Raw genomic sequence first — 14,728 nt, forward strand, 5'->3', positions numbered from 1 at the left:
TATTTGACCCAGACTTCAAAATACCAGCTCTTAACACTTTAAGCACCAGGTAAGTTGCTGGTTTAGGGGCAGTAAAATAGGAAATTATAAGTGACTCCTAAAGTCAGACCACTTACCCCTGTGGCTAGCTGAGGACTTCAGCTGAGTTGCCAAGCCCCAGCTCTGCTGCAGTGACCCAACCAAGCTCCTCAGTGCAAGCTGTCTAGCACAGAACACCAACTAAAGGTAGGAATTGCTTTCTAAGGCTCTCAAAATTACTTTGTATCACCTCTGGCACCTGAAGCAGGCAGCTCTGCTCTGCCAGGCTTCTCAGGTCAACGATGATACCTAAGAGTTGCTTCTCATCTTTGTTTGTGCACCAGCCTGACCCTCAGAAACAAAATGTCCTTTAACTGGCTGAAATTCACTGCTAACAATTCCCACACAGATTTCACAGCTGGTTCAAATATCCTTTGTGTCACACATCACTAAGAGCTTCCCATCAAGTGCATCAACAGACTCATCCTTCAAAGAAATCTTCTTCTCTCCCTGCTTTGTTGAGAGCAAAGTCAAAACTCTCAAGTTATCTTCTATCAATCCTCTCACTGATTAAGGAAAATGTCCACACATGGGAATCACATCTGCAAAACTCAGTGACAGGATTTTGTCTGTCTGTCTCAATGACAGTCATGTGAAATGAATAGACTCCAATTACAACATCAAAGATAATCAAAAAAGTGCCCTCCAAATTCTCTTTCATGACATAGAATACACAGGAAGTTTGATAGCTACATGGATTTATTTGTATCAAGTTATCCTTACCAAAATCATTGTCATTAAACCAGAAATCTATTTAGCCTAATAAACACTGCAGTATGGTTTTAATACAAATAATGTCTTCACACATTTCACAAAAGAGTATCAGATCAAGATATAACCAAAATATTTGCAAATAAATTGCTCCTCCTTTCTAAGGTTTCAGAATGGATTCCAAATTTGGTGTGATATCACCATAGCTACCTATGCACAGAAACAGAGCCAGGATCTTGTTTAAACACCCAAGTCATCCAGACATCATTTCTGTGCAAACCAAGTCAGTGTGCACAAAACAAGAGGAAGTTTCCTTAAAAAATAATCTCAATCATCTACACTGGTCTCAATTTGACCACCTGCTCAGTTAATACAGTGGAATATCTCTGACATATGACACAGTATGAGGTAAAAAGACTCAGAAATGCTTTAGTCAGTCCCTAGGGAAGGAGATCCAAGGCATCCACTGACTCCTGCGGATCTGGTAAGTGCAGCAGTCCCAAATACCTCAGATGCAACTAAAATCCCAGGGCTGTTCTTCCCACAGATATTATCAGGGAGGACAGGGTGCCATAAATCCCACCTCAAACAGTCAATGCTGATTAACATTCTCTGTGAAACAGCTGGTCCAGAACAATGGTTCTTTTTCCTAAAATAGCTTGATCCAGCTCCATGCTTGAAGTAAGAACATCAATACATCAAGTTTACCAGGACCAGGCTATGAAAAGAGTGAAGATGCTTCTTTTTCTGTGATGTACAGCTCTTAAGGAAGAGAGAGCATGTGCCAGCTTAATACATATTTTTCTTTGGCAAAGGAATAAGAGGGAAGCCAATCTCTGCGTGTAAAAATGAACTTTGGAAAAGAGAGGACTGTGTCAAATAGTCACAGACATTTCCAAATGCAATTCTGACTGTGAGCTCTGAAAATGCAGGATGAATTCATGCTGACTTTCTACAACACCCATGTTGCAAGACATGGGTAATTTATAAACATCAAACGTGATAAATCAGTATTTTTCTAACACTTAGGGACATCCCCGCAGAAAATCAGCCAGTCCTAAGTCAGCCACCACATCAGGAGGACAGAATGCATCCTTTGGAAGCTCACAGGCCACACCAAGCTGGAGGGAGCACTGATGTGCTGGACAGGTCTCTTTTCACCTACAATTTTCAATTACACCACGATTTCTGTACCAGATGTGCTGCAAAGGTTTACTGGGGACAACACGACAAATTCACTGATGGCAGTTCAGTGCTAATTTTGGTGAAGATACTACTGAGAGTACAAATTCAGATTGATTTCTGGGGGAGAGGGAGAGAGATGCCCACATGATATCTATGCCATACAAAGTGAAACCAGGATTCTATCTGAAGTACAAAGAGAATGAATTGCACGTGCTGAGGAAAAGCCCAGGGAGAAAACAAGGCCCACCTCATTCCTCTTTTCCTGACCTTTCTCACAGTTCCAGTGATGCCAATCCTGCTTCCCTGGGTCTCTCATGCTCTCGTGACAGAACATTAAGCAAATATTCAGCCTGGGTTTTATTTTCGTTTTCCATCCTAATGCTCATATTTCTCAAGATGTTTTTTTTCCTAGGCTCGTGGTATTTGAGTTTTAAATTGTTTGCAAGACTGTATGTTCTAACAATAAACAAGTGGCAGTATAAACCATCTAAGTAAATCAGACCAAATGTAGTGTTTTTCAGTGCTTTTGGATGTGGTTGTGATTAACATGAAAAAGGTTTACATATCATAGTGTAAATCTTAATTTATATTGATGCCAACTCTGAAAAGGTGAAATACCAAGCAGCTACAACCATTCACAACCTTCCTCTAGGTGTTTTCTAACTCACAAACATTTTTTACCAATTTTTATCAGCTGCAGATGGCTCATTATTTTAAAGATGACCTTTAAACACACACGTCCCTTCCCTGCTTTTCCTTTCTCAAAATTCCACGAGTTTTTCTTCAAATTAATTTTAAAGGAAAAGATGAACAGACAGTGACGAAAAGAAACTCATCTAATTTTCATGTCACTTTTATGAACGCATTACTTTGGTCTGTATGAGACTATTGAAAAACCTATAAAAAGTCTTTAAATGAAATGATTTCTACAGCAACTTGCACAACTCCTAAGGGCAGGAATAGCTGGAACAGCAGCTTAATTTTCACTTATCTATAAATCTCACATGCATTCTTCTTCCAATTCGGAACTGCTCTGAAGCGTTATTTTAATAGTGTTACTTCAGAGGGTGAGTTACAATCAGCTCTTCATTTATCTGAATCTGTAAAAATCTGAGCTGCTTGAAATGAGCTGAAGGAGAGGCATTGTGGGAATCCCACCATGCTGCTCTGGAGTGCTCCACCAGGGCTGAAGGACAATCACTGGCATTTTAATGCATCATTTTGTTTTTTAGCTGGTGGAAATGTGTACATCCAGACAGTCTGAAATGCTGTCTGCACCAACTACCCACCCCACATAAACAGAACAGATGAAACCCAGAAAGCCAGAATTGAAAACATCTGACTAATGAGCTTATTATTATTGCAACATTTCAGACATGCTCATCAGTAGAGGGAAAAAAAAAAAAAAAAAACAACCAAAAAACAAAAAACAAGAAAAGAGCCTGTGTGCCATGCCAGCAATATTTTGTTCACTCTTACCTGTCTGAGAGACACATTTTTGTTTCATTTTTTCAATTACAAAGTCACGTGGGATGCTTAATGCTAAAGGTTTCAATTTACCTGATCTTAATTATTGTAAACACTCACTGCTCCCATTACCTTAAAGTATTTAATTCTAGGAAACTCATTTGCAGCACAGGAAAGAAAAATAAACCATTTCAATGATCATGCAACAGAAATGGAAATTGTTTCCTTCTTGGGCTGTAGCAAATACTCAGCTCCTGCAATCAGCCTGTGAGCTCAGAACAGGCTCTTAATGGTACATCTAATTAATTATTGATGGCTAATGATGGGTTGTCCTGCACTGTCATGTGTCACACAACCTTCCCTGCACCTTAGTGCAGAAGCAGACATACATGTAGACACTTGACACCTACAAATTGATGCCAAATTAGCCCACACAGATGAACTTATTCCCTGTAGATCTTGATGGAGCTGTCCTGGTTCCTGGTGACAACTCAGCTCAATGGGAATTGAAGCCAGGGGACACAAAGCCAAAGGACTTGACTCTGAAAGCCCATAAAATCAGCTAAAAACCACATGGCAAAATCATATGGCACACTGCCTCAGATGGTAAAGTTAATAGAGAAAAAGTAATGTAAAATAAAAAAAAAATTAAGACTCCTTTTTATACCTTGGTCAGTTTCTATTTACTCCAGAGAGGAGGATTTTCTCTAAGTCCATTTTAACTTTTAAAATAAGTATCTAACAGAAAAAAACCCCATCTAGAAATAGGTTCCTGATTTAGAAGACAACATGACTACTGAAGGAAAAAAAAAAAAGGAGTAAAATCTACAAGGAGCATGAGTAAGAACCACAAACATGTTTTGCTGGCTGAGGAGGCAGAGACAACAGTGAATAAATGCCGAAACTGGATTTAGGTGGTTTAATGACAGATTAATTTCACCACCTGTGAAAGTACAGGAAACATGTTCAGTCACTGCTACGAAAAGGACATCCAAACACTGATGTCTCTGGCAAGCAGCTGCAGAGAGGAATTCTTCAAGGGATGCCATGGGCATTATTTTAAGGCATTGGTTCTGTACTCCACAGTTTTGAGAACTAATCAGGGAAGGCAATATAGAAAGGGCAGCTGGATCAATTTTAAATCAAGCTTGAAGAACACAACACATCAACTCAGAGAACAGTGTCACAAATCACATATTTCTGAGCAGCCAAACAACGTGAGAATACCAAGACATGGAAGAAGAAAAATCAGTGCAAGCAGAAAGTGATGGAAATGGTCCCAAAAAATCCAGATGCAAACTTTTGAGTGAGCAGTTTTGGGCATCTGAATTATTCACATGAATTCTAGAAGCAAAATTCCCTCATAAATATTTGTTGCTGCCTGTACATCTGCAGATACAAAAGCATTAAGACAACTGCACCAAACTTGGTCCTTCAAACTTTTCCAATTCCATCAGTTTTCCTCATAGTTCATAGGGAAATCAACAGGGACAGCCGCTGCTGCTCTTTAAGAAGCAGACAGCTCTCACTGAACACCTCTGCATCCCTGATATCCGTGGCTGGCTCTTTTCCGCAGCAGAAATAATTAAACTTTGGGGAAGCACAAGGGGACAAAGAATATTTTTCACCCCAGAACCTCATGTGACCCTTGACTAAGTACCAACACCAGGTGAAATCAAGAGATAATGGCAATTCTGCCCTAGTGCACAAACCTAACACCTCTCCTCAATTCAAAGAGGTTCACCTGGACTTACAGGAGTTGAGAAAGGGTAAAAAATTGGCAGAGGAAGTTTAACCGTGACTAATTGTTTTTAAAGCTCCTCGTACAAATCATGGCAGCTTGCGAAGAATTCAATTTCTTACATTCAGAGGGTGGATCTGCACTTCTCTTCCTAATTTCACTTGCTAAGTGCCAGACAGACTCCCAGTTATCCAAGAATTTAATGAACTAAATCCAGCCATTTAAGGCTGTTTCATCTAGATAAGAAGCTTTCCAACTTGAAGGATAAAACAGCCTTAAAGGCAATGGAAAATAAACCCCACTTTGATGTGTATAAAGTACCCAAGCAGTTAATTTTCAATGATATAAATAAAATTTTAGCTGGGGGATGTCACGTAAATAGGCTGGAGAGGAGAAAGGAGTCCAGAAAAGAGTAGAGGCTGTAGAAGTCCTGCACAAACTCCAGGCCACACTTTGTGCTCCCCCCTTCGCTGAACTTCCCAAGGATCCCCAGTGGAACACTTGACTGAGCAAAACTATGAACTCCAGGGTTTGACCAAAATATTTCTGAAAGGTTACGAAGTCCAATGCTTTTTGAAAAGGGAATTAAAAATATTTTGTGCACATAAGATCATGGCACTGAGGGTACACTTCTTCCAGTTGGATCCCTTCCAATACATCCTTGGGAAAACAAATAGTTATAATGGATGCAATTTGGAAAGGGATATTCTGAAAATATGAGAATATTCTGAATGTCACTTCCCCAAAGCAACAATTTGGCACTGTTTTTTAAATAAAAATGCATTAATACCTTGCTGTTCTGAGTTCTTCTTTTCCCCCCATCCTTTAACAGGAAACAAGGAGACAAACAAAACCTGGACATCTCTGGTGATAAGAGAGGTGAAAAATCCTGAATTGCAGTGTCTTAATTTCCCCACTCTGTAAACTGACCTTTTCTCTCTTTTGCTTCTCTAAAATCTACTGAATTTCATTTTTCTTATATTCTGATCAACCGCTCTTGCCTCACTGAGAGTGTTAACCCAGCAGAAGTCTTTTTTCCCCTTTGAATGATTTTTATGAAGAATAAATGTATGCTTCATATTTACACATCTGAATAAGCTCTGAAGTGATGAAGCACAAAACCTCATTGCATTCACATGAGCAGAATTAAGATCTTCCCTTCCTTGCCTGTGTCCCTGAGATGATGCTTTGAAAAGCCACCAGAGCCATCCCCACCCTGGCTTACCGCAGGAGACCTTGCAACAGAAAATGGCATGGTGCCCTCCAGGCATTTATACCTGCTGGAACAGAAAAGCACAAGATGCACCTGGGTCATAATTATGGCAGCCTGGCAGTGCTTCTCAATGGCCACTTCAGAGGCTCCCTCACCCTGCAAGGAGTTTGGGAATGCTGCAGTTTGACCAAGCAGCTGGAGGGGTGCTGTCATGCCACCTACACCTCTCTCTTTATTTCTTTATTCCAGCCCCCTCCAGAGCAGCCTCTCCTACCAGCACTGTTGCTGTAGAATTTTTCCCTCTAGATTTCCATGTACAATGTCTCCCATGACCCAGAGGTGATGAGGAGCAACATGCCTTGGTCTGCTGAACATTTCAGCACCTTGGAAGAGTATGAAGGTGCCAGTTTCAATTCTGTGGGGGTGTGTGTGGCTGGCCACGCTGTGGACACAAAGGCTTTCTGCAATTCCCTGTTTTATTCGGCTTTTCTTATTACAGCAAGCTGAATCCCAGCAGTGCTTTGGAGAACTCTCCCCAGCCTGTGAAATGGGACCTTTCCAGCAGAGCTGCCTGGCTTGCCAGTGACCCCCAACCCCTGCAAACCAGGTGAACTCACCCACAAACCAAACAAATCCCCTACAGATAAAAACCTTATGGTTTTTAATGGGTTGGTACTATAAATAGGGAGATCAATAGTGCCTGGAGTCAGCCTGAATGCTTAAATTAATGATTTCCCAAAATAGCAGCAACACAAGGCCACGTGGTAGACGCTGGCACCTACCTGAGACTACAGAGCATGAGCAACACGGGGTCAAAATCTTCAAAGGACCTTTTTTCCCTCTTTTCCATATTTTCCATACCATTTAGACACTTAAATACGTTCAGATTTGTTTTAGTTGCTCAGTGGGCTTATTTAAAAAAAATCATGTCTTTGGCAATCTGTAATGCTTTCAGAATAATGTACATTTTTAATGTATATCCTATAAGATTTTTTTTAATATTCCTGTAAGATAAATCATATTGGCACCACCATCTGGTTTTAATTTTATACATGATGGTGGTGCTTGTGGCATTTGCCCCTTTCTGTGGCTGTGCAAGCACAATTAACAACAGGAGGTAAATTCTCAGCAAATTTTTTAAACGCCTGTTTGATTTTGATTTTCATCCCAACTCATAACTAAGCTCCTGGAGGAAGGGAACAACAGGATGTTTGGAACGAGGGATAATGGTAACATTGGGAAATGGAATAAAAGTACAGCCTTTCACCTTCCCCTGGAAAAACAACCTGTGCCAATAAAGCACACGGTGAATGGAAGTGTGCTTGAGCAGCCTTCTGGGCAGGATTCCCAGCAGAAATTTATTTCTGGCTTATCAAGTTTCTAATCAGTTTTTTTAACCAGGCTGCTGAATCGTGTAAATCTCCTGAATGGTAGGAAATTCACTATGGAGACAGAAGCTATCAGGCTGCATTGGATATCATCTGACCTCTGAGACCTTTAAATGCAACTCTGAGGAGATACTACAGGAGCTTGTCCACAACCAGACTGTACTCATTATTCAAATGGATTAAAATAAAAAAATTAAAGACCACAACTAAACAAAATTAAAAAAAAAAAAACCACAAACAAACAAACAACTCATAAAAAACCCCAATCAAACTATAAAAACTACCAGAAGACCTCCAAATTACCACTGCTGGGATTTCTCATATTAATACAAAGGAATGGAGAAATTTAAATTATAATGGAGAAAGTTTTAAAAAAATATGGAAAGTTAGGGCAACTGACACAAATAAACTTACTGCTCTCAAATCAGTTTGCCAGAACCTTTATCAAACAAGATATATCAAGATATTTATCAAACAAGGTGTTTGACACCTTCCAAGGAAAAGCTCCACTCTTCTTGACAGATCTAATATCTAATAACATCCTCCTCCCTCTTCCTGCTAGTGCCTCTTGTAAATGCTGTTTTCATTCCTTTAGCTTTTGTTCTTTGGGTCTCACTCAGCCTTTCTGATGTTTGGGATAATAAATGCACCTACATTATCCTCCTCAGGAGTCAGAAAAAATCATGGCTCAGTTCTCAGCTGTTGGTCTAAGACTGTGAGGGGAATACCCACACAAGCCACAAAGCAGGGAACCCCAGAAAGATGGCTTTCCCAGTTATTTAGTGTCCCATGGTCACACCTGACTGAGCTCCATTCCCTGGACACCCCCTTGGGTTCAGGGGTTTGGATCAGATCAGACTCTCGTGGTGCCACACATGGAGGTTCTGCACCTTCCTTCAGAGACCTGGGAGTGCAACTGCAAGTTTGTGCTCCAGAGAAAGGAATTCATTCAACAGATAAGGAAAGCACAGAGCACAGCAAATTTATTTGCTTTTTAGTGCACTCAGTACAACCCCTGCCTTTGGGATGAGTGAGCTGCTCCAGAAGGATGTCCTGCATGAACTAGGAAGAGAAGCTGAATGGATCCCATCCCAGCTAACTTTGTGATGAACAGAATGCTGAAACCTCACACCTTAAAAAACAACGAAAGGAAAATACACTTCCATGGACACAACAACATGAGCTTGCTGCTGCCTCTCTTGAGGTCTCCTCCAAGATCCTGCCCAGACAAGGATGTACAAAAACAAATACGGAAAAACAAGTTCCTACTTTTTTAAAGCTCGGAACAGCTCACTGCGCTGTTTCCCTTCAGATCAAGTGTCAGCAGTAGCAGAGCAAATACCTGAGCAGAGCATATTTTATTAGATCAGCTGTCAGGCAAATTCTCTTTTGCCTTAAAACAAAGCAAAACAAAACAAAACAAAAACAGCCACTCTCCCAAAAAAAGGGGAAAAAAGGAAGGAGAAAAAAGCAAAATAGGACAGACTTTTCTGAGTAGGTTTCTGTGAAGATTGCTTAAAAAGATTCCAAATACTGAATTAATGCCATCAATGGAAGCACTATGCAAGAAGACTTAGGAGATGCTGGATCTAAGATAGAAGGGGCTGTGCTCAGGATTTGGGAGCAGAAGAGCATTTGGGATGAGGTTTGCTGGCCTTCCAGAAGCTGTGCCACAGGGAGCACAATGTGAATAATCTCACTGACTGTAACCTGGAAAGTCCCACATTCCCAAGACAAGAAAGAAAAGCAGATGCTCACAGAATGCAGGAGGAGTTAAACAGATGTGGGCTGCTTTAATGGGATGCCCTTGGATGCTGCAGGAATTAATTGGGCAATACTAAACCAAGGCACCAAGAAGCAAAAGGACACCCCTTCCTCCTCGTGTTGCCATGGATTCCTCTGATGATCATCAGTGGGAGCTCTGCAGAAGAGGGGAATGAGCCAAGAAATGAGGCTGATGGGCTGCATTTTATCCCCAAATTTCTGGTCTAACTCCCCTCCATGGTGGGAGCAAAAGAGTGATGCAGACACTGACCTGAGGCACCTGAGGTGCCGTGGTGAAATCCGTGGCCTGCATATTCATGAGAAACTCCGTGCCCAGAAACTTCCCTTTGGGTTTGTTTCGGCTTTTCCAAGGACTTCGATTACATTTACTATTCCTCTTTACACTACAGACTTTCATATTAAAAAAAAAAAAAATAAAAAAAAAAAAAACAGGTTTTTTTCCTTGCTTTAATGTATCTATTTCTGACATATTTCTTCTGCCAAGGTGTGACAGTTTAACATGGGCTTGCGAAGAAAGAAATTTAGAGCAGGTTATAGATTTTTGCAAGAGCTCTGATTCAAGAGGAGCTGAAAAAAAGCCCTTAAAATCTTTGAAGAATTCTATTGCTGAGGCACAAAATACTGAAAAAACTGATTATTCTTCAGGTGATAGAAAAAAATGAGTAAGTGGCTTTGATATTTCTAAGACGATGTAGACAATGTCACTTGCTTTCCCCTTTCCAAGCCTTTTTCTAAATATTCGGACTTTCAAGTAGCAAGAAGCCTCTCCTTATTTTCAGACACAAAAAAATAAGTATTTCCTAAGGGGAGAAAGAAACGTTTTTCTCCCCAGTTGTCTGGGAAGAAAGCAGCAGAAAAGGGCATGGGGAGGAAATCTTACACACCTGAGACAGTTTTAAGACTAATTTTTGACAGTGGCTGCCAGTTGCTCCCCTGAAAGTCTTTCTCAATCTCTCTGGACCTTTTCTGTCCATTAGTCTTTCTGTATCACTACTTTTTACCATAAAAACTCCTCATTTGCAAAAATATATCAATTCTGAAATTAACTTTATGAGAGAAAATGGTAGATCTTAGATAACGCCATCACCTATGGTACCATGGATGTAAACATTAGCAATTTAAAGCTTTCAGGGTGATGTAAACATTAGCAATTTAAAGCTTTCAGGGTGATATTTCTATTTTTCTTCTTTCTCCCAAGAGATTCCTCCTCTGCTTTATTTCAGTTCTTTTTTTTCTTCAAATTTCTTTCAAGAGCCCCTACATACTTGATTTTCCTGGATCATTGTTTCAGACCATGTGGCTCTCACTATATTCTGTCTTCTGTGAATTTCAGCAGCTGACATCCCTCATTTTCTCTGGTTGAAAGGAAAATTAAATATACACCATTTAATCAGCCTACATATGCTCGTTTTCCTTTGTCCTAACTGTTGGGGTGTAATAGCTCGGGTTTTATTTGCTGTTAACAGGCTTGTAATTGGTTTTGATAAAATAATACAGTGTTTGTTCAGCTCTGCAAAACAGAAACATATAAAAACACAAGTTTTGTGTACAGCCTTTATGTGAGCTAAAGAAGGGTTCAGCAGCTAAGTGCTCCTAGTGACTATCAGATTAAATCAGTCTATTTATTGAAGTTCTACAAGGAGAATATGAATTTTAAAGTACTCCACCAAAGTGTACCAAGTTGTTACAATGCCATTTGCTGTTATTTATCCACGCTACTGCACCTCAGTCTTTGTTTAACACTCCTGTAGTTCCATGCTCACAACACTGTCAATCCCAAGTAGTCCAAAAAGCTGTGAGTCACCTCCCTTTCACTGAAAACAGCTACTTAAAATCCAGGAGATGCATGATCACTGCCACTGCTGCCATTAAAAGAGCCTGCATGATTACCTTGGGCTCAATCTTCAGCTGCTGGACAGCTAAAATTATAGGAAATGAACTTAATTTCATGGATAAGAGAACTGAAGTGCTCAAATGTTTAATGACCTCAGAACAGGAACTGGAGACACAATTTGCAGCTCTGAAAGATGCACACACCTTTACAGTTTTGCTCCTATTTACTGAAAACACTGAATAGGAAAGGCAGCCATGAACACTGAACATTAAAAAGTCAGGTAATAAATACTTTGAAGAGTACACAGCTGTTTTTTTTTTTTTTTTAAGTAATTTTACTGCAATGATTTGCTGTTCAGATTTTGCATAAAGATATTGAGGGATCCATTCCAAAATTCTATTTGTGGTTGCTTTTTAACATCTTATAGAAATGCTGCTTTTACTGTGTAGGTGACAGGAAATGTATGTTAAATAACAGAAATTTAACCTCTCAAACGAAATGTCAAGGTCTCTCTGCTGCAAGAAACAGCATTAAAATTAAGCAATGGAATTCCTCATCAGACAGTCCAGAACACAGCACAGAAAATATTTCATTCAGTAAACCATATGTCCCCAAAAATACCTGGCCTAGCACCAAATTATCCAAGGTGCAGTTCTCAGGCTTTCTTCCCCAGCACAGCAATTATGCCTCCATTGTACTCTAATCTCTTATTTTTAGCAGTGAATGTATCCATACAAAAAACGGATTAACTTCTCATCAGCATCTGGCACAGCACAGGCTATTCTTTTACAGGTAACCAAAAGCTGCCCTCACTTTTTTTGCCAGCAAAAATGTTCCAGTGAGCAATTCAGGAATATTTATCCTGGACACAAGATTGTTCTCCTGTTAACACACTGATGTACCTTGAGATCAAACTGTAAGAATAAATTTCAGCTCCTGAATGGTGGAAAGGTTTTGTGCAGAGCCTGCACGCTGCCTCCCTTCCCCTTGGCAGGATGCCTTTGTGGATGATTGCTGATTTTTAAATACTAAAAAGTCTGTTCTGCTGTTGCTAAACACATTCCTGAGGCAAAGGAGAAATGGTGGTAAAATATGAGGATTAAAGTAAAGTATCTAAAATCTCCCTTTTGTTAGGAAATAGAAATATGTCATGCCCTGAAAGCCTAAGGAAACCACACTGTTTTATTTTGTTCTCTTGTTGGCCGGGGGATTTTTCCCCTCTGAACACATTAGCAATGATGACCCTCATCACTATTTCATGAAGCAATGCAGAAATCATGAGTGTTTCCTACTCAAAGTCTAGAGAGCATCTCATAAATTCAGGCTCTGATCAACAGCCCCTGAAGAATCCCCACCAAAATCATCACCTTTTCGATCCATGGGAGCCACAAATGCCCCAAACTAAGATGTTCCCTCAGCTTTCCACTTACAAACTCCTCACTATCAGAAAAGTTGCCTTCCTGCCACTAAAAAAAAAAACAAACAAACCCAAACCCAAGAAAACAACAACAAACCCCAAACAAACAAATAATAAAACCCAGAAGAAAACTCAGTTTCCTGGAAGCTTGGAAAACTGAAGCCTGATGGAATCTGGACTTGCAAAAGTGCTCTTTCTGTACAACCCACTGCCATTAATGCAGCCCTGTCACCTGCCACCCTCCAGGGCTTCACCCCAAAACACCCCAGTCCTGGCAGCCCTGTCCTGGATGAGATAACCCACAGTTCATGGCTGGTAGGAACTTCCTGGAGAAGGAAAAAATAAACAATAGTATTTTTTTCCAATTATATATCTGGATTTTTTTGATCTGAGCAAAAACAACTTTAAATTTGCAATATCCACATTGGAAGTTTTTATTAATTCAGAATGTCTTTAGTGGCTTTGTTTATTTTTAAAAGTCATGCAACACTCTTAGTGCACAATCACATCCTAATCATTAATCACATTTTAAATGACATGGAAATCTGTGATCAAAGAATCTCATCTTGCTTGAATCACAGAAGCTCCTGATATAGCCTGACACTGATCTAGACCAGAAGAGGCTTCAATGTCAAAAACAAAATCATATTCACTATTAGCCTGCAGTTATTTTCCTTTCTTGTTAATAATTTCAGTCCTTTCCTATTAAACCACGCTGGATACATCAGGCAGATTCTCAGCCAGAGGCATCTGTAAAGTATTCAGGTCTAATCCATGTCCAATCCATTCAGAAACCCTGGAGATAACCTGCAACTCCCTACACACTGCTTCTGTCCCTGGATGATCATTTCACTTCCTCATGGGATGCAATTTCTGCTCCCCCAAATATCCCCTTAATAAGCCATTTTTAAGATATGACTTTAAATGGTACGTAGTAGATTTTTGTGACCATCCTGACACCAATTCTAATTGTGACTGGAATGATTTAATTTCTCCTTTTTCTAAATTCACAAACCCACTTCATTTCAATTTTACAACTCAGTTCAGGTTTTGGCAGTGATGTGCTCACTAAATGGCATGTGCTGCAGGACGCAGTCAAACACACTGGCATTTTAACTGGCTGTGGAAATTGCCTCCCGAGGACTTTTATAGCCCAGGCTTTGTCCCTGGATTTAGCAGCAGCATCATGTTCCCACACATGAAGGGCTTCACACTTATTGCTTCACCAGATTTCCAAGCTGTTTGTTCATTCTGCTGGCTATTCTAATTGTGAGCCCAGCGAGCTCAGCCCAGGCTGTAAAATCCCAGCTCATTAAAGCTACCAGAGAAAAGGTGTGGGGAGATAATTTCTCAGTGTCTTGATCCTCAGGTATGACAAGCAGCATCACTGGGGCTGCTCCTCTGTAATTACAGGAGCTGCCTGCAGTAAATTAATTCATTTAAATGCTAAACATGGTCTAACAAGATATATTGTAAATAGCACAAACACACAGGGGATGACCTCTACTTATGCTCCTTCCCAGCAGGTAAAAAAGCCCCTTGATAATTATGATGTTTCAGTAAAAACTAACAGAGGTAGAGGGCCAGATGTAAAAGACATCCCCCATTGGGCCCACATCATTTTGCTCTCACATTTGTACAGCGAATTCCCTCCAAAGCTCAACACTAAGCAGCTCCAGAGAGATAGTGACACCTGGATTAAACACTAACACTTGCTCGTACCAGGCAGCACAAACATTTATTTTCACTGCACCCAGTGCTGTGTCACCACCACAGCATCATGGAGAGACACCTCTTCCATCCAGCCCTGCCTGGAATCTGCAGAGGCTTGAATAAACTTGAAGAAACTTTCCTTGAAATTTAAGATGACATTTCCCTTTTCTGTGAAGACCTGGGCCTTGTGGGGAGA

At 40.3% G+C, this 14,728-nt stretch overlaps 1 protein-coding gene across 4 annotated transcripts in view; it reads right to left on the reverse strand.

Annotated features, from left to right (window-relative positions):
* The window catches only part of PLCB1 (phospholipase C beta 1), a 338,452-nt gene that overhangs the window by 140,925 nt on the left and 182,799 nt on the right, over window positions 1-14,728 (reverse strand). The gene's annotated exons all lie outside the window — the stretch shown is intronic.

Source organism: Anomalospiza imberbis, chromosome 3 (assembly GCF_031753505.1).
Source record: "Anomalospiza imberbis isolate Cuckoo-Finch-1a 21T00152 chromosome 3, ASM3175350v1, whole genome shotgun sequence".
Taxonomy (NCBI): Eukaryota; Metazoa; Chordata; class Aves; order Passeriformes; family Viduidae; genus Anomalospiza; species Anomalospiza imberbis.